Below are 19,705 nucleotides of genomic sequence, written 5' to 3' on the forward strand. Positions count from 1 at the left end.
GGCCAGGAGGCCGGTCAATCTCCGGCTAACCAACGGGACGAAGCCAGTTCTGCGTCTGTGGAGACCCACACCCGGAGTCACGATCTCCCTCGGATCGATCAGAGCAACACGGGCCCTGTCGATCCACCGGCACGGATCAAGCAGCCCAGGGACCAAGACACGGTCTGGGGAGACATGCCTTCTGGCTATAAACAAAAATCTAAAAGACTGCGGCCATTCGTGGTCTGCCTAATCCGTTAAGAGGAAGTCGTCGGATTTCCAAATCTTTTAGGCAGGAAGAATGTCATAAATCTCATCATCAAGAAACTACCTATGAAATAACACTGGACGGCCAGCTGGTGGCGCCGTCCAAGGAGTATAAATACTCGGGCGTTGGCCCCAGCTTGCCAGGGACATTTTGTAAAGACAAGGAGCTAGTGGATAGAACTAGACTTCCATGTTCTGAAATAAGTTGATTAAAGCCTTGCTTTATGCTCAAACCAAGTGTGTAGTGAGTTTTATTACGTCAAACAATAAATGCTGGCTTTGCCAGCGATGCTCATATCCTGGGAATGTATTTTTAAAGAATCAGAAATAACAAGGGCAGTAGCAAGAAAAGACATAATTAACAAAGAGATAGAAACCTAATCCAAATGGATTGAGATAAAGGACAGGAAGAGACCGGTCATACTATTAGGGTATATCTACAGACCACCAAATAATGGAAAGGAAGTGGAATGAGAAATATGTAGGAAAATCTATGAAATGAGTAAAAACACAGGATCATAATCATAGGGATTTTAACTCCTCCCAAATAAACCTAGTATTGGGAAATGAACTAGAGCAGATAAGAGAAGTAAGTGTGGGAGCAGTGATCACAATATAATAATGTTTAAGATAATAATTGAGAGAGATATAGGTACAGTAGTACAAAGACCAAAGTAATAATTTGGGATAAAGCCAACTATGAGGAAATGAGAATGGAGTTAAGGGAGATAAACAGGAGAAAAATATCGACACACAAAGAAGTAGAACAACAGTGGGAAATATTCAAAGGAAAGTTCGATAAAGTTCAGGAGAAATATATTCCACTAAAAAATAAGAACAAACTAGCCAAGAATGAGATGCCAATAGGCAGGTGCTAAACCAACTTGTCAAAATTAGTAGCTATTACCTGGGATGCCCGTTAGCAAACTCAAAACCTTTCCCCTTGCCTAACAGATGCTTCACAGTGCTGTAGCTGAACTTCTGGATACAGGGGTAGAATTTCCTGTCTCAGAAAGAGTCTTCCATAGGCAGTGCGTGAAGCATTAATACTGGAGTTCCAAATGGACATGTTGGATTGATAGAAAACGATGAGGTGCAGCTGCAGCCACTCTTGAGTTCCTAGCATAAACATGGAACTCTGACTTAAATGCTAACAATTCTTGTACTGCTCTAACAGTCATCATCCCTTTGGAGCAATGACAGCTTGACCATATCTCTGCAACTTTGTAGAGGATAGACACTGAAATGGAGTTGAATAGTCTTATCCTTGGTGACTTTGGATTGCATTGGGTTCATTTCAAGACCAAAATATAGAAGCTCTGAAAATCTGCAATGTTTCTGGCAGACTCAGGGCAGAATCAGGGGGTGGATTTCAGGGCAGGACCTACTGGGTCTCCAACCATTTTGGCTGCATCCAGTTTCCTGAAAGGGTGTGGTTCTTGTGTTCAGCCCCTTTGCTGGTGACGCAGGGAGATAGAAATGGGACGAGCGGGATGAAGCCAGTTGGTGGAACTTCTGCCAGATCTGCCTCTGGTGTCCCCAGTGAAATGTACGCCTGTGTGAAGTAGCTGTACGTTACTTGCCAGGAACACATCATGACTGAAATGGATCCACAAAATTTGGAAAGTAGCCTTCTTGGAAATAGGACAGTTCTTTAATTGATGAAGCATCTTGATCCGTCCCTGCTGGCACGCAGCACCAGCAATGGGCCTACACCGCTACTTTTCTCCCCATGACCTAGTGGTCACCCCAGCTGTACCGATACTGGCCTATGCACCCACTTACTTCATGTAAATGTCCTGAGCCTGGAACGTCTGATGGGGTTCGCGGCTCCTGGAGCCAGTCAGTGGAAGTCCCGCCCTGCAGTCCCTGAGGAAACTTGCCGCTGAGATTTCTCTGCCACAGCTGCAATTTCTGGGCAGCTGTCGGCTTTGTATAACACTGATGATGGCACCCTGACAAGTAACGTGGATCTATCCTGAGAATCTCCACTCCTCCATCCAATTTTCCAGTCAAGTTCATCATCTCCTTGCCCCACCATAGCTCAGCTGTAAGTACCAAGCAGAGGAGCTGAATGATTGGCCGGAATTTTCCCAGTCCCGAACGTGCGGGTTTAGGAGCGGGTCAGCAGTGAAAATCGTGGAAGTTGCCAGTGCGTCAGGAACCCGCCATCATCCCGCTGACTTCCGCAATTAACTCGGGTGCGCTTCCCAGTGCGCCACGAACCCACTTGGGAAAGGCGGGTGACCTCATTGAAGTACGTAAATGCATGTTGAGAGACCCTTAAGAGGCTTTTTAACAGCAGGTTTTGGCTTTAACTTCTTGCACACAGGATTCACGCAACTCGGGAAACTTGCCTGTGAAGGTGAGGCGGAAGCTCAGTGACCATTGTGCGAGTCCATTAATTGACAGCTGGGAAAAAACACATAAATGCCCCCACATTACACCTCATTACTTGGCTCTTGCTGACTCCATTTTGTGCAGAGATTTAGCTGTCAGCAGTTTGTAGGTATTTCTGCAATCTCGGAAGCCACTCTCACCACATTGCCAGTCACTTTCAGAACATTGAAGGATTGGGCCTCGGATCTCCACTTTACCTGCCATCTATTATGTGATGAAATATTCCATTCATCACTGCCTGTGACTGTGGTCGGTTTCAGTGTCATTTCCCTTCCCCCAGTCCTCATTGTATTGTTTATTGGAATGTGCTGGAATGTGCTGTGTGTGTACGGCTCCGCCCATACCTGGCCCCTTTTGTAAGCTAGCTCAGTCTGGCCTCAGTCTCCAGAAGGAAGATACCTCTCTCTCTTACGTGTTACTTTCTAAGTTAATAAAAGCCTTGTTTTGTTTCGCTAACATCGAGTCTCGGAATTATCGAGGCACATCAATTTTATTAACTTATTTTTCAACACTATGGATCAACTCCTGAAACCCGAACATTTGGATTTGGATCAACATGCTCCGGACGCATCAGCACGCTTCGGACACTGGTTTGAGTGTATGGAATTCTTCCTGGACAATTCCGCAGCCGTCAAAGACGCTACGGACGCTGCGAGGATGAGACTCGGAATTCTGCGGAATTGGGTAAGCCACCGGGTTTACCCCCTCATCCAAGACGCCGATACATACCTGGCCGCCTGCGACATCTTAAAGGCGCATTACCAGCAGCCTACGAATGAGGTGTATGCTAGGCATCTGCTCGCTACTCGCGCACAGCGACCTGGGGAATCGGTGGAGGAGTTCCTAAGCACCCTGAAAATGCTTGGCAAAGACTGCAAGTGCCGAGATGTAAAAGCCGCAGTGTACACTGATGAGCTTGTTCGCGATGCCTTTATCACAGGCCTCAGCTCCACTTACATCCGGCAAAGACTGCTGGAGAAAACGGGGTTGGACCTGAAACAGGCTGCGGACACCGCGCGATCCCTGGATGTGGCCCAGAGAAACTCGGATGCCTACTCTTCAGCCCGCGTTGTCCACGCCGCCACGTGTGCACCGAGGGCGCCGCCATCTTGGAAGGCATCTTCCCCGCCCGGCAGCCCGACACCGGCGGGGCCCCGCTCTCCCCCCAGAAGCCCTACGACAGCCGCGACGCGTCAGGGACCCAACTGCTACTTCTGCGGGCAGCCAAAACACACCAGAAACCTGTGCCCGGCGAAAGGCACCACCTGCTTTAAGTGCGGTAGAAAGGGGCACTTCGGGAAGGTGTGCAGAGGGAACCCCGCTGGAAAACCAACCACCGGAAAACCCGCCACCGCCGCGTGTGCGCCGTGGGAGCGGCCATCTTGGACGTCATCTTGCCCGACCTCGTGGGGTCCGCCATCTTATGAGCAGACAGCGTGGACGCCATCTTGTATCGATCAGGGCCCTACAGTGGCATCGGTCACAGTGGACCAGACCAGGCCGCACCCGCTATCCAAATCAATGGTGGACATCGAGGTAAACGGGTGCCGGGTTAAATGTTTAATTGACAGTGGAAGCACGGAGAGCTTTATCCACCCTGAACTGGCACAGCAACTCTCCCTAAAGGTGGTCCCTGCTCAGGGTACCGTCTCTATGGCTGATAAAACCCAGACATCGACCATTCTGGGTTACTGCATGGTACAATTGGGCGTTAACGGAACTGTATACGATAATTTTAAAGTATTAATCATGAAGAACCTATGTGCGAGCGTGATCTTGGGCCTGGATTTCCAGTGCAACCACCAAAGCATCACGCTCAAGTACGGTGGGTCCCAGCCGCCCCTCACAGTGTGCGGTCTGGCTACCCTGAAGGTAAAGCCACCTTCGCTATTCGCGAACCTTACCCCTAACTGCCGGCCAATAGCGACCAAAAGCAGGAGGTACAGCTGGGAGGACAGGCGGTTTATCGCGACCGAGGTAGACAGGCTCCTGAAAGAGCGCATTATTGAACGCAGCAACAGCCCGTGGCGCGCCCAAGTGGTAGTGGTAAGGGGTAGCGAGAAGAAACGGATGGTGATCGACTATAGTCAAACGATCAACAGGTACACCCAACTAGACGCCTACCCGCTACCCCGCATATCAGAAATGGTGAACCAAATCGCCCAATACCGGGTGTTCTCCACCATCGACCTCAAGTCAGCGTACCACCAGCTCCCTATCAGACCAGAGGACCGCCCGTACACCGCCTTCGAGGCGAACGGACGCCTCTACCAATTCCTCAGAGTCCCCTTTGGGGTGACGAATGGGGTCTCGGTTTTTCAGAGGGAGATGGACCGCATGGTCGATGACCACCACTTGCAGGCAACCTTCCCCTACCTCGACAATGTCACCATCTGCGGCCACAATCAACAGGATCACGACTCGAACCTCGAGAGGTTCCTGGAAACCGCACAAAAACTCAACCTCACCTACAACGAGGACAAGAGCGTTTTCAACACCACGCGCCTCTGCATACTAGGCAGCGTGGTGGAGAATGGGGAAATCGGGCCAGACCCCGACCGATTGCGCCCCCTACGGGAGCTGCCCCTGCCCAACACTCCCAAAGCCCTGAAAAGGTGCCTGGGGTTATTTTCTTATTATTCCCAATGGGTCCCCAACTACTCCGACAAAGCCCGCCCCCTCTTGAAAGCATCCTCTTTTCCGCTCTCTGCTGAGGCCCACGCCGCCTTCAAAAGCATTAAGCAGGATATTGAGCGGGCCACGCTACAGGCAGTGGACGAGAACACTCCATTTCAAGTGGAAAGTGATGCGTCTGACTTCGCCTTGGCGGCCACCCTCAACCAGGCGGGGCGGCCTGTAGCTTTCTTCTCGAGGACCCTCCAAGGGCCCGAGATCAGACACTCCTCCGTGGAAAAGGAGGCCCAAGCCATCGTGGAGGCAGTGCGCCACTGGCGCCACTACCTAGCCGGCAAACGCTTCACCCTACTTACCGACCAGTGGTCGGTAGCGTTTATGTTCAATAATAAACAGAGGGGGAAGATTAAAAATGATAAGATTCTTAGGTGGCGGATCGAGCTCTCCACCTTCGAGTACGACATCATTTACCGGCCAGGGGCCCTTAACGAATCCCCTGACGCCCTCTCACGAGGGATGTGTGCCAGCGCCACCGGGGATCGGCTACAGACCCTCCACAACGACCTCTGCCACCCAGGGGTCACGCGGCTGTTCCACTTCATAAAGTCCCGTAACTTACCCTACTCGATTGAGGAAGTTCGGTCTCTGACCAGGAACTGCCGCACTTGCGCTGAGTGCAAGCCTCGGTTCTACCGCCCAGATAGAGCCCACTTAATCAAAGCTACACGGCCCTTTGAGCGGCTCAGCTTAGATTTCAAGGGCCCCCTCCCGTCCGTCGACCGCAATGTTTACTTCCTGAACATTGTGGACGAATACTCCCGGTTCCCATTCGCCTTCCCCTGCCCAGACATGACCAGCGCCACGGTCATTAAATGCCTCAACAGCCTGTTCTGCCTGTTCGGTATGCCGAGCTACATCCATATGGATAGGGGGGCGTCCTTCATGAGTGAAGAGCTACGCCAGTACATGCTGTCCAAGGGGATCGCCACGAGCCGTACCACCAGCTACAACCCCCGGGGTAACGGCCAAGTGGAGCGAGAGAACGGGACAGTATGGAAAGCAGTCACTCTAGCTCTAAGGACCAAGGGCCTCCCTATCTCCCGCTGGCAGGAAGTCCTCTCGGATGTGCTCCATTCGATACGGTCGCTATTGTGTACGGCCACTAATGCCACGCCTCATGAACGAATGTTTGTCTTTCCCCGGAAATCCACCTCAGGCGTATCCATGCCGTCATGGCTCTCCACCCCAGGTCCGGTACTCGTGCGAAGGCATGTGAGGGGCCACAAGACGGACCCTCTCGTGGAGCCAGTACACCTACTCCACGCCAACCCCCAATACGCATATGTCCGGCACGCCGACGGAAGGGAGGACACCGTGTCCATAAAAGACGTCGCCCCAGCCGGCATCGACAACAACCACGGCAATAGCAGCAACAACGATCACAGCAACTCTTACCCACCCACTACTCTTTCATCACCCCCGGAAGAACATCGACCAACGGCACCCCCACCAACTACCCCTTCAACAACCCTGGCGGCACCCCCGGCAGAGACCCAGGAGACTACCGGGGACACCCAGCCGACACCCGCGGCACCACAACAGCCACGTCGGTCGCAGAGGACTATCAAACCCCCGAACAGACTAAATCTATAGAAGGGGTGAATGTGATGAAATATTCCATTCATCACTGCCTGTGACTGTGGTCGGTTTCAGTGTCATTTCCCTTCCCCCAGTCTTCATTGTATTGTTTATTGGAATGTGCTGGAATGTGCTGTGTGTGTAGGGCTCCGCCCATACCTGGCCCCTTTTGTAAGCTAGCTCAGTCTGGCCTCAGTCTCCAGAAGGAAGATACCTCTCTCTCTTACGTGTTACTTTCTAAGTTAATAAAAGCCTTGTTTTGTTTCGCTAACATCGAGTCTCGGAATTATTGAGGCACATCATATTACATCAGCATGGGTACCACTTATGCTGTCTCACCTTGGACCTCAGAATCGGACCAAGATGAGCCCCAGCCCCAGCAGCAGCAGCAACAACAGCAGCCTTCTCCTCACCAACCTGCTGCTCCACAGGAGAGTGGGGTGCACCTTGCCGGAGGCGATACCCCCAAAACAGGGTATACAGGCAGAGGATGAGCTTCCTGGACATGACTGAGCAGCAGCGCCTCAGGAGGCTCAGGTTGTGGCAGATATTTGAGGCTTGCTGGAACAAGACCTGCTGCCAAGTGGACCTGGTGGACACACCTTACCAGTGGCTGTCAAAGTCGCCACTGCCCTCAACTTCTTCACCTCAGGCTCCTTCCAGAGATCTGCAGCAGATATGTGGGGCATCTCCCAGTCGGCCGCCCACAGATGCATCACCCAGGTAACCGGTGTCATGTTTCACAAGTCAAGCACTTATGTGCACTTTGCCACTGATGAAGCCAGTGTTATTGAGCGGGCGCTCGGCTTTGTGGCTCTGGCTGGCCTCCCACAGGTGCAGGGTGTCATCGACTGCACAAATGTGTCCATCAAGGCACCTCCAGATCACCCAGGAGTGTTCGTAAACCGCAATGGCTTCCAGTCAATGTGCAGCTCATCTGCAACCACAAAAAGATCATCATGTATGTGTGTGCCAGATTCCCAGGGAGCTGTCCTGACTCTTTCGTCCTGCACCTGTCCATCTACCCTAAGCTCTCCGACCAGACTTATCAGCTGGCTGCTTAGAGACAAGGGCTATCCACTGAAGGCGTGGCTGATGACACCCTTGAGGAGGCCAAGTGATGAGGCCGAAGAGCACTATAATCAAAGGCACATCACAACCAGATGTGTAATACAGCATGCAATCAGGATGCTGATAATGTGCTTCAGATGCCTGGACAGATCTGGAGGAGCCCTTCAATACACACCAGCCAGGGTCTCCAGAATCATCGTCATATGCTGCGCGCTGCACAACATAGCGCAGCAGCGAGAGTTGGAGCTGCAGGAGGAGCAAGGCGCAGAGCGCAGAGCCTCTTCAGAGGAGGAGGAGGTGGAGGAGGAACCTGATGGCTGGGATGGCCTCATAATGGCACGATTTAGTTAGGGTGCACCAGTGCACCCATATGGCACCCAGATGCTGAAACAAATTCCGCCCCCCACCAAAATCACAAAGCAGTCCTAAAACGACCAAACCATTCCTGTCACACACACCCATTGCTCGAGGTTAAGTTAAGTAATGTCTTACCATTCACTCCAACTAACAAGGCCACTTCCCAGGTAGCAGGCAAAAGTGGACAAGATGGGAAAGTGGTGCAAAGAAATGAATTTATGTGGCTCATAAATACAACTGAAACTTAACCGTCTAACATTTTAGAACACACTCATGTGCATCTACAATTGTGTCATTTTTCCTTTCCTACTACAGGAAATTCTTTTTTATCCGGCACCGAAGGGACCGGTGTGGTGTCGGTTGATCAAAAAGTCCGGATTACAGAGAGGTATACTTACCAAGTTATGAGAGCCCCGTACACGGCCACAGGTGCAGGAGCCCCAGTTACACGGCACTTGTGCAGGAACCCCAGTTACACGGCCACAGATCCAGGAACCCCGGTTACACGGCCACTAATATAAAGTAAAACTTACCTGAACCTACTCCTGAATTTTGCCAGTTAAAAGAGAGTTTCCTGTACTTCTATGATGTAGCAGCCCCTGTAGCTTCAGCAGAGGTAGAGTCAGGTTGCTCACTTCCCTGCTGCGACTGCTTAGACACTTTTGGTAGACATCCTCTGGGTTTTGGAGCCTGAGAGAGCCCCACCAAAGTCTGCTCCTCCTGCGACTCTGCAGGGGCGGACTCAGCCATCGGGATCCGAGGCAGCATGTGGGGCTCTGACTGAGGGGGAGGCAATGGGGGAGAAGTGGGAGCGCTTTGAGAAGAGCCCCCACTTCCATGTCCCCGCTCACCATCATCCCTCTCATGGGCCACCCGCACTTCCCTGCTAGCAAGGAGCTGGAGAGCACCTTGCTGCACAGCAGTGGGGCCATGAACAGCCAAGTCTACATTTGTATCCCTCCTAGACATGGCTGCAATAAGAGTCTGCAATCTGCACTCGTTTGACTGGCACATTTGCTCCTCCATGCAGGTGGTCACCCTTTCCATGTAAGAGCACATCGTTGCCATCGCCTGCGATATGATGCTGCTCATGTTGGAGATGGACTCCTCCATTCTCCCTACAATTGCGCATATCATGGCTGGAAAAGTTGCCAGAGCCTCGTACATTTGTTGCTGCTCCTCTAAGATCAACCTCTTTCTCAATGGCTCCCGAGGTTCAGCATCTGCATCCAGCTGAGCAGAGCTTGGATCGTCCTGCGCCCTCCAGCGAGGATTCTCCACTGCTGTCCCTGTCTTCACCATCTGCTCTTGCTCACTTGTGATGTGTGAGACACCAGGTGACAACACTACTTCATCTCTTGCAGGACCCACTGATGTGTGCGTATCTGAGCTGGTGCTGGGTGTGCATGGGTCTGGTGACGGTGCACCCTCAGAGACTGGAGCTTCCTCTGAGGAGTCGTCTTCCTCCTCTGGCTGGACAGTGATGGATCTGTGGGTGAGTAAAGACAAGAATTAGAACTGTTATGATAAGAATGTTTTAAGTTAACATTATGCACATGATATTTCACTGGCTGCTGACATCAAGTCACCATAAGTGACTGTTGTATGCCATGTGGCTGTATGATATGTAATTCTGTCACCAGGTTGCTGGGAGGACCCCTCTCTCCATCCCACACCGCCAACAGCTCCGCAACTCCACTTATGTCCAGTACCTCCTCCTCCGCTGCTGTCAATAGAGTGGTAATTGGAGGGCCACCTCTGGTTTTCCGTCACTCCCCGTTGCTCTCGCTCTTGCTCACTTCTCCAGCAAGGAGGGAAAGAATTGAACTTTGAGTGAGTGTGATGGAATGAGTGTAGGAGATGGATGGACTACATCTGTAGAGGGTGACTATGAGGGAGTGGCATGACAAAGCCAAATGGCCTCCTTCTTTGGCATTAATTTCTATGATTCTATGATTGCATTAGGATAAGGGTGAGTGTCAGTAGTGAATAGACAAATGGGAATGTGAGTAGGTGCATAGTCAGTGAGGGATGGAGGCACCTGCATGGTAGGTTGGTGTGAGGAGTAACATGCAGGAGTAGGCTTCGGAAGGCAGTATGATGGGGTTGGGGTGACATGCACATCAGGATGTAGTTGAATGTGGCATTGTACTCACCTTTCCTGACTTCATGAGGTCATTAAATCTCTTCCTGCACTGTATCCAGGACCTGATGACAACACTAGTGCTGCTCACTTCTTCAGTGATCTCCAGCTGCCGGCCTCTGCCTCCCGTCACCAGGGAGGAGGAGCTCCCTGCGAGCTCTTGCTCCCTGAAGCAGGATTTCCAGGGAGGCAGCCTTTTGGCGCTGAGCCTGCATTTTTGCTTACAAATCTTTAAACCTTTACAATCAAACAACTTGCTTACTCTCACACCAACCACTGTCTCCCCCATCAACCTCTGCAACACCCCCACCAACCTTCAACTGTCATCTGTGCAAGGCTCCGTTAAATAGGTGAGATGAAGTCGCGTCATCCGTGACGTCATCAGACCCACTCCAGTTCATTGGCCGGGAAAGCTTCATGACTGATTCAATTGGAGTAGTTTAGTTAAAAAGACACTGCAGAGAGCGCCAAAAGAATGCTGGGATAGCGACCCACTACATGGCCACCCCCCGCACCCAACCCCACGGAAAGGTAAAGATTCAGCCCATTGTAACTAAAAATAGCTTGGAGCCATTAAATAGGGGTGGTAAGTGGGGATCATCATGATACAGCTTTCTCAACAGACTAGTTAACTTTGTCTTCTCAGTGCTGAAAGTAATACATCTGTCTGCTCACTGTATAATCCTCAAAGCACTGGAGAGGTACCACCAACACTGCCTCCGCAAGATCCTTCAAATCCATTGGCAGGATAGGCGCACCAATGTCAGTGTTCTTGCTCAGGCCAACATCCCCAGCATCGAAGCTTTGACCACGCTCGATCAGCTCCGATGAATGGGTCACGTTGTCCGCATGCCCGATACGAGACTCCCAAAACAAGCGCACTACTCGGAGCTCTGGCACGGCAAGAGAGCCCCAGGTAGGCAGAGGAAGTGCTTCAAGGACACCCTCAAAGCCTCCTTGAAAAAGTGTAACATTCCCACTAACACCTGGGAATCCCTGGCCCAAGACCGCACAAAGTGGAGGAGAAGCATCCGGGAAGGCGCTGAACACCGAGTCTCTTCGCCGGGAGCAAGCGGAAGCCAAGCGCAGGCAGTGCAAGGAGCACACGTCAACCCAAGCACCCCACCCACCCGCCCCTTCAACCACCGTCTGCCCCACCTGTGACAGAGACTGTAGGTCCCGCATTGGACTCATCAGTCACCTGCGAACTCATTTTTAATGTGGAAGCAAGTCATCCTCGGTTCCGAGGGACTGCCTAAGGAGAAGAAGGAATCCTGTCTGTATCTGGGAACAGTGATTTGATCCAACTTGCTTTTAAAATGATGAATTAACGGCTTTGTAAAGGGTGTTTTCATCAGTTAAAACAAATCACTTGGCATTGTAAGGTATTTTCATTTTATAATTAGTTTGGAACTGGGTAATGGCACACTTCCCACTTCAGGCATGCCAGTATCAAGCACTCTCAGCTCAGATACAGCACAGATATGTACAATTAGTTGTCAATTAGTGCTGAATTATGCACAGTTTGTATAATGGCCCATAAACACTACTAAGAATTGCAGTGAGACTCCCCAAGCTAATTTCACATAGGGCCCTTATAGCAGGCAGACAGAGGTAACTTTCATTAGTCTGGATTGGATTTAAACCAGGTCCAGAAGATGAAAGGCCAAACACTTACTGCACCACATCAGTCCCCCAAACAGATTGTACAACAACAGATAATAAAATTGCCATTTTATATAAGTTCAAAATTCTTCTCAGAGATGGTGGTTTCACAGATTTTCTGAGCCAGATTTTCAATGAATTTGCTAAACCTCAAGTTATATTACGTCAAAAGCTGACCCATTTTGTGGGTTGTTACTGCTGTCGATTCATGAACAGTGTGTGATGTGCACAAGCTATCAGGCTGTCTCTGTTTATCTGTCTGTATGTTACTTTGTCTGTAACAGTCAAGTGATAAACCAAGGAATCCCAGAGTGTACAAGGCAATAAACTTCTTGGGCATGCAGAATAAACATTGAGGCCACAGTCAGGGCTGGTTATTAGTGTGTACAAACCATTTTAACCAGAGACATTCGAATTACGGTGTTTATCGCTGGTGCACCAAGTTAAATTTGAAAGAAGCAATACTGAAGATTTTAAAAGTTGCTGTCATTTTATCATACTTGCCGCATTTTGAAACCATGCCAGAAGTTATTAACGCACAAGTCTGCTTATGGCACAATATTCAGGTAACCATTGGCAACACATAACCTGCATCTGCTGATTGGTGTTCTCAAAACATTGGACTGGATTTTGTGAGAATAATGGTGAGGCTATCAGCACTCACTGTTATTAAGGAGCAACTTCCAACGTCTGCACATGCGCAGTTAAACACAGAAATCCGGAAGTTGCTGTCCGATTTGCCCTGCTGCTCCAGAAGCTTTGCTACACCGGTACTTCGCCGAGAGACTCGGCATTCAAATACATGAAGGGTGTGAAGCTGCTGTACTTACCCACTAAACCCCCAATAAACATGCCAGAAAAAGTTAGGGCTTGTCCATTCAAGTGTAAGTGAGGGCTGGATTTTGCGGGGGGTCAGCGGGCGCAATCGGTGGCGGGTTGGGTGGGAAAGTGTTTCTTTTTCCCCAGCGGGTCGGGACCCTGCTGTGAACCCGCCACCATACGCCTTTCCCTGAAGTCGGGTCTGTCAGCGCTGAGCAGACCCAACAAGCAGTGGCGGATTCACAGCGTGGGATGCAATTCAGGTCATTACTGACTTGTTTAGAGCCACTTAAGAATGAATTTCAGCTCACCTTCTGCATTTGACAGCTCGCCCACGGGGTCCATACTGGTCGTGGACCACATCTGTCCAGCTGAGGCGGGAGTTCAGTGGCCATTGAATCAGCTGTTGAGTTGACAGTGTCAAATGTACAGTAAAAGCTCCCACCTTACAGAGATATCTTCCCTCAGCCACAAACTCTTCCTCGCTGCATTTCCACAACAGATTCAGTATGCTACAAGTCTTTGCACAAGTCTCCATCCAGTATGACCTCATTATCTCTCTCACCATTGACAGATCGCTTCTGTCATCTCTACTTCACCTGCCATCTATTCCATCAGCATGGGTGCCCTTTATACTATCTCACCTTGGTCCTCTGAATCCTACCACGATCAGCCCCAATGCCAGCAGCACCAGGCACACCAGCAGCACCAACAACACCACTAACCTTCTCCGCAATCAACTGATGCTGTACAGGACAGAGGGCATCAGCACCAAGCCACAATGCTGCCCGGGAGGCCAGGGATGGCCTCACCATGGCCAGATTTACTTCACTTGACACTGAACACCCTGGCTGCCACATGATGCGCCAAGTTGGCACCACCCCACACCAACACCCTAAAGCATCCCTACAAAGCCCAAGCCATTCTTTTCAAACGCATCACCATTGTGGGGGGGGGGTACCATTTTGTCTCACCATTCACTACAACTCACTAAGCCACTTCCAAAGGTGCACACAAATCTGTCCTAGAACACAAAGTGTTGAAAATAAAGGTTTCAATGTTTGACACCACATTAACAGAAACTTTACATGAACATTGCATAAAACACCCTTGTGTGTTGTTAGCTGGTATGAAAACACTAGGATGAGGGTGATGTGAGGGGTGGCTAGTGAGATAGAGAAGTGATAATGTAGATAGAGAGGGATGGGTGGAGGTGCAAGGTAAGTTGGTGTGAGTAAGGATGTGCAGGAGTAGCATTGAGAAGGCAGAGTGATGGAGATGTGATGAGTGGCACAGCATGATGAGGTTGAGTGTAGCTTTGCAGTAATGTTTCGTGATCTACTGAGATCATTCAAACGTTTGCGGCACTGCACCCAGGTCTTCCTGACCACATCCCTGCTTGTGTCCTCCATAAGCATATGGAGGGAGTTATGGGAGAGCTTGGGTGCAGCCCTGCACCTCTGTGCTGTAGAACACTGACAGCACAAATGTCAAACTAAAGCTGGCCATGGCCCCTTTAAGGAAACCGGCTTCTGGCACATCATCAAATGACGTCATCAGACCCGCTTCCTCTAATTGGCTGGGAAACATGCTAGGCGGGCTTAACAAGCCCAATCCAGGGAAATTCATTTCAGAGGCCGGGATGGAGCCAGCAGCGGGGTCAGGACCTGCCACTGATGTCGTCTGCCATGGGCCCTCCTGAATTTTTAACAGCCCGATAAGCCTTAATTGCTACGAAACTACCTCTCCGGCACTGAAAATTAACTTTTACAAGTATGGCGTCTCATTCCTTCAGGCTTTAATTATTGTTGAAGATTTTAAAATAATTAAAAATGAAAATGAAATGTTTTGTTTCACATTTTCTTTCTGTCTCTTTTATTTCCCTTTCTTAATCTCATCTTCATTTCCCTCTCATTTTGCTTTCTGTACATGATTTTACATTGAATTAAATATTCTGACTTACACCTCCTAGTTTAAACTCTGCGGGTGCGAAATTCGGTTATGCCTCATTTGGGGGCGGTATCTGAATTAAGGCTGGATATTTAGCGCCCAGCGCAGAAGTACCGTCCCGGCCGCTAAATTTATCTTACCGCCCCGCACAGGCAGTGGAGCGCTATCTCGAATTCACTTCCTGGTGGGGCGGTAACCAAGGCGATGTCGGGGCGCGATCGGCAGCACTTTGCGGAGGCTCAGCGGAGCACTGGCGCATTTCAACGCCCCTCCCCTTAAATTAAAGGGGAGGGCCGTTGCACACTCTGCAGGGCCTCCGATGGCCCACTCTACGCCAGCAGGGCAGCGTGGTGCTGCGGCCGCAGCCCAGCACCGAGATGCGGTGCCAGGCTGCGCGATGACGGCCAGGACCATGTCACGGCCCACCAGGGAGGGCTGACCTGGAGGTTGGCCAAAAAAAAGAAAAGGGCTGCTAGGGGGTCACGGCACATGGCGATGACGTAATCGCCGGCGGCGCAGCTGCCGGGGCACTTCCGGCGGGGCGTGGTGCTATCGGGTAGCATTTCAGCAACACCCAACCAAATTTCTTGGGAGGTGCTTTCTTTGCCCTCCCCCCAGGACGATAAGCCCTTTGCGCCCCGTTAGCACCCCCCAGAGGTACTAATAGCAGGCGCAAAGGAGCTGAATTTCTAACCGTTTCTCAGTAAGGATTCTTCAATCTGATTGGTTGAAGAGACATGCTGTTGCTTGCTCTGTTCACACAGGTCTTAGATTCCCTGCAGAGGGTGCCACGCTGAAATGGCTCATTAATTACTATAAGTTGCTGCACAAAAGACCCCTAAAAGTCTGTGGGCAACTGTAAGCGTAATGAATGCCGAGCGCCAACTGCAAAATCTGGGCCAGTATGTTTAGTAGTTAATATTCATGTGATCTCATGAACATGGAGAAAGAAGACATTTGTCAAATGAGGCCCTAGGTTTGAATCAGTACAACACTGCCCAACTCATTCTGGACATAGCCCCTTGCACATGACCAAGTTCAGGTGAGGTGCTGAGTACAGTTATATGAGACAAGATCAATTTATCGAGACTCAGTAACAGGTTTACAATCAGTACAAAAGGTGCATGTCATGCTGGATAATAATCTGCATTGGGCTGAGCAAGGAAATAAATGTTTTATTTCACACACATATTAAGTTACTAGTGGGCAATTTAGTTGTTAGGGAGTTATACATCATTGAACATGGTAAGATCCCACATGGTTTTAGTTCCTGGTGCAGCTGGAGCAAGAGCTGAGGACAGAGTTTGAATTAAGTATGGCTGAGTTTAAAATTATATTTACAAATATAATTGTATTTCACCCATTAGGCTGTGGTGTCATCATCACCAATCTTCCCTGCAAGCTGCACTTTATTCTGCGCGGCCGGTTCCTTTTAATGCATGGTCCCTTTAAATTTCTGCGCCTGTGCGATATTTACAATTTTAAAGCCGGTGAGCGGCCTGCACGGGACCTTTCAGATTACTGCATGGCCGCGCGCGTGCACCTTAGCGGGAACATTGGTTGTCACCCCACCTCCTCAAAAAACCTACCATTGGCCCCACTGTCCTTGCAAACTATCGGCCCATTTCCAACCTCCTTTTCCTCTCCAAGGTCCTTGAATATGTTGTCACCTCCCAAATCTGTGCCCATCTTTCACGCAACCCTGTATTTGAACCTTTCCAATCAGCTTTCTATGCCTGCCACAGCACTGAAACAGCACTAATCCAAGTCATAAATGACATGTGTCTGTGACCATCCATCCTCATCTTTCTCAGTCTGCAGCCTTTGACACAGTTCACCATGCCATCCTCTTCCAACGCCTCTCCTCCGTTGTCCAGCTGGATGAGACTGTCTTCACCTGGTTCCATCCCTCTCTATCTAGTCGTAGCCAGAGAATCACCTGCAATGGCTTCTCTTCCTGCTCCTGCACCGTTACCTCTGGAGTCCCCCAAGGATCTATCCTTGGTCCCCTCCTATTTCGCATATACATGCTGACCCTCGGTGACATAATTCAAAAACACAATGTCAGGTTCCACATTTACGCTGACAACACCCAGCGCTACCTCACCACCACCTCTCTCGCCCCCTCCACTGCCTTTGCTATGTCACGCTGCTTGTCGGACATCCAGGACTGGATGAGTAGAAATTTCTTCCAATTAAATATTGGGAAGACCAAAGCTATTGTCTTTGCCCCCGGCACAAAATCCATTTCCTAGCCACTGATTTCATCCCCTTTCCTGTCCACTGCCTCAGACTGAACCAGACTGTTCGCAACCTTGATGTCCTATTTGACTGCGAACCAAGCTTCCGATGCCATATCCATTCCATCACCAAGACCGCCTACTGCCACCTCCGTAATGTCACCCGTCTCCGCCCCTGCCTCAGCTTACCTGCTGCTGAAACCCTCATCCATGCTTTTGTTACCTTCAGTCTCGACTATTCCAATGCTGTCCTGGCTGGCCTCCCATAAACTTGAGCTCATCAAAACTCAGCTGTCCAAATCCTAACTGGCACCAAGTCCCGTTCACCCATCATCCATGTGCTCACTGACCTGCATTTAAAATTCTCATCCTTGTTTTCAAATCTTCCACGGCCTCGCCCCTCCCTATCTCTGTAACCTCCTCCAGCCCTACAACCCTCCAAGTACTCTGCGCTCCTCCAATTCTGGCCTCTTGTGCATCCCCATTTCCTATGCCCCACCAGTGGCACCACCTCTTTGACTAAGCTTTTAGTCACCCTGTCCTAATGTCTCCTTCTTTGGCTCGGTCTCAATTTTTGTCTGATTATGTTCCTGTGAAGCACTCGGGATGTTTTACTATGTTAAAGGCACAATATAAATGCAAGTTGTTGTTCTGTTTTTTTGCTTCCCCTCGATGTGTTAGTCTCTGTGCTTCATTTTTTTTGTATTGTTGGCCCTAGATTTGTCATGGGTCTTTTTTTTTAATTTTAATTTCTCCACTCATCCAAGGAACTTCAGCTTTTTCTGTACTCCCGATACTTCTTGTGAGAATATATCTAGTCTGTACCTGAATCATATCCTGTTTGAAAATTTCCCATTGTTTGGCTATTGTCTTCTTTCCTTTTTTTTCAATTATCTGGGCCAGTTTCCTTTCTATCCTGTCAAAATTGTTCTTTATCCAATCAATTATTGTTCCATTAATTTTTTTATTTCTGTATCAAACCTAAGTATTCTATGGTCACTGTTTCCTAAATGATTCACCTACCCTTATGTTACCTACTTATCACATTTCATTTCCTAGAATGAGGTACACACTGTCTCCTTCGTTAACAAACTTAAAACATACTGATCTAAAAAAAGTCCTGGGCACACTGTATGGCTCCTTCTTTGCCACTTACAATACTCTTACCTCAGTCTGTCTTTCGATAATAAAGTCACCCGTTATTGTGGCCCTGTTACTTCTGCATTTTTCTTTAATTTGTCGACATATCTCTTCCTCTATCTGCTTTACACTATTTGACAGGCTATAATATACTCAATTCCCTTTTTATTCTTTAACTTTAACCAAATAGCGTCAACTTTTTCATTATCCCCTATATCATCCTAATGTTCTAGTGCTGTAATGGAATCTTTGATTAATATATCATCCTTTTTCTCCTTTTAGCTCCTACAAAAGCAAAATGCTGTGGATGCTGGAAATCTGAAATAAAAACAGAAAATGCTGGAAATACTCAGCAGGTCAGGCAGCATCTGTGGAGAGAGAAACAGAATTAACATTTCAGGTCGATGACCTTTCTGAAACATTAACTCTGTTTCCCTCACCACAGCTTCTTCGACACACCATCACAAACCCGCGACCTCTTCCACCTGGAAGGACAAAGGCAGCAGGCGCATGGGAACACCGGCAACTCCAAGTTCCCCTCCAAGTCACACGCCATCTTGACTTGGAAATATATCGGCCGTTCCTTCATCGTCACTGGGTCAAATCCTGGATCTCCTTCCCTAACAGCACTGTGGGAGTACCTACACCACAAGGACTGCAGTGGTTCAAGAAGGTGACTCACCCCCACCTTCTCAAGGGTAGTTAGGGATGGGCAATAAATGCTGGCCTTGCCAGCGACGCCCACATCCCAGGAACGAATAATAAAAAGATGCTGCCTGACATACTGAGTAATTCCAGCATTTTCTGTTTTTATTTATGTTTATCTCCTAGTCCTGTCCTGACATAACTTACGTCTCTAATAATGCTATTATACCCCCATTGCAATTTGTGCCCCCAGCTCATCAATTTTATTGAGAGTATACTTTATGATAATATGATAATTAATATTTTATTGAGAGTGTAGGAATGGCGAGATTCCTAACTAAAGGACTGAGGTCGAGTCAGTCTATCAAACAAATGATGTTTAATACTATTGAACAGAGTTTAACACGAAAACACAGGAGAACTAAATTACAGGTCTGTACTCTTTGCTGGCTCCACGAGGACTGGCTAGGGTGGCTCCCCAGCCTGACGTCATGACGTCATCACGTTTTCCCGCCGCTGGAGGATCACGTGATCAACGTGATGATGTCATCGCTTTTGGTCTCATTCTTAAAGGGACCATGCTATGTACATGCAATAATATGAACAAAGATACAGATTCATTCTGTAGCTAATAATTTGTTAAAGATAATTATATACATTAGATCAGAGTCCCCTGGTGGCTCTGCCACATGCGCCCCCCCCAGAATTGTCTTTAACAGTAAAAGCCAATTGACTAGGAGGCCTGACAAGCCTGTCA

This window comes from Somniosus microcephalus, chromosome 9 (assembly GCF_052327205.1).
Source record: "Somniosus microcephalus isolate GS21.2 chromosome 9, FLI_Smic_1.0, whole genome shotgun sequence".
Classification (NCBI taxonomy): domain Eukaryota; kingdom Metazoa; phylum Chordata; class Chondrichthyes; order Squaliformes; family Somniosidae; genus Somniosus; species Somniosus microcephalus.